We start from the raw sequence: 1,525 nt of genomic DNA, 5'->3' as shown, positions 1-1,525 counted from the left end.
CCTGCCACCGGAAGTGCCAGTACGAGGTGCGGTGTCACGATTTGCGCCTGCTGTCTCTCATTTATTTCCAATAATGATAGGTTTGGTCCTCCATTTTAATCATCCCAGCTCCTTTGTGTTTATTCGGCTTTAGTTTGACCCATTTTCTTTTCCTCTCGTGAGCTAAATATCATCTATAAACCTGCTAAGGTCCGTGTGCGCGCGAGCCCTCCTGCTTCAGCGCCATAACTGTATTCCTCATCAGACACCAGAGTTACTGGAATATGAAGGCATTTCTTGTCGCACTGTTGCGATTTTAAAACACCACAAGATTCCGGAAAGGACGCTTTGACCCCAGGAAACGTGCGTCAGAGGTCGGGTAAGTGTTCGGGTGGGTTTCGGGGTGAAAAACGGCATCTTCATTCGGAGATAACGCTCCATTAACCTGTCTGACACCAGACTTCATGTTAAACGCGTTCGATTTAAAACAACTCTGCTTTTATAGGTGAAAGCTGAGAGTTCAAAATAGATTACAAAAGATGTTATTCAGTATTAAACGAGTCTTACTTTCGGCATTAATAAATCGCATCAAGTATGTACATTTCTGSAGAAGATTTTAATAATTTACGTCAGTCTCCTTGGCTGCTCACTGTGAAGCAGTATCCCACAGTTACCAACCCAGATCAAAACATGCGCATTTCTAGGCAWAAAATGGCTCACTTTATTTTATTCACCAAAGCCGAATTATAGAATGAAATTGTATAGTTTAGAARCAGCCAAGCTCACTGTTTGTCTTTATTTCTATTAGTCTGTTTAAGCTAAAAAAATTAAAATAGCTTATTCCTTGAAAGGTGTTTGGTTGCCACGCGAGTGGGAGGAGTGATTCACGTTGTTGGAAGCTGCTGGATGACAAATAAGCGACGCTTTCCTTTGATATTTACGTGGGAGAGGGACCTGCATGTTACTGATCCGAAACGAGAGGTTAATTGTTTTGTTGACAATATAATCCCCCCGGCTCTGTTCAATTGGGTTCTTCTGACCGCATCCAAGGTCCTGTCCTCCTCTGCGTCTCAGCGGGAGGAGGGGGTGTCACAGCTTCACCAGTAAAATGTAATATAATAACAAAAAAGTCTAAATAATAATAATAAAAATTCTTCATGGCCATACTATAATTCATAATATTATTATTAGGCTAGAAATATAATATTTTCTTTGTAATGACAAAATGCACAGTATAGCTACAATAAACGGACTAAAATTACATTTTAAAATAATATTACTTAATGAAATATTTAAATATTGTGAACTGTAGCTATTTTTCGACCTTCGCGACAATTTGTCATTATACATGCTCAGTATAAAYCCCCTTCTCACCTCTAAAACTGGTACAAACTTTAGAAATCTGACACGAACCAAGATTGAATCAAGTTATTTGAAGTGATTTCACTGTTACCGGAAGTTTGAAAACATGCACCTTCAAAATAATTTCTTTTTCCCCACTTAGAAACGACTTTGGTAGATTAATTCAGAAATCTGGTTGAACAGT

At 38.9% G+C, this 1,525-nt stretch overlaps 1 protein-coding gene across 1 annotated transcript in view; it reads left to right on the top strand.

Annotated features, from left to right (window-relative positions):
- Nucleotides 1–1,525, top strand: part of abcc9 (ATP-binding cassette, sub-family C (CFTR/MRP), member 9) — a 72,323-nt gene continuing 70,798 nt past the window's right edge. Inside the window, exon 1 of the mRNA XM_014030065.1 lies at nucleotides 1–358. The gene's annotated coding sequence lies outside the window, so the exon portion shown is untranslated. The remainder of the gene's footprint in view (nucleotides 359–1,525) is intronic.

Source organism: Austrofundulus limnaeus, unplaced genomic scaffold (genome assembly GCF_001266775.1).
Source record: "Austrofundulus limnaeus strain Quisiro unplaced genomic scaffold, Austrofundulus_limnaeus-1.0 Scaffold994, whole genome shotgun sequence".
NCBI lineage: Eukaryota > Metazoa > Chordata > Actinopteri > Cyprinodontiformes > Rivulidae > Austrofundulus > Austrofundulus limnaeus.
Note: the sequence above shows the minus strand (reverse complement) of the source record. Positions and strands in the feature narration are given on the sequence as shown.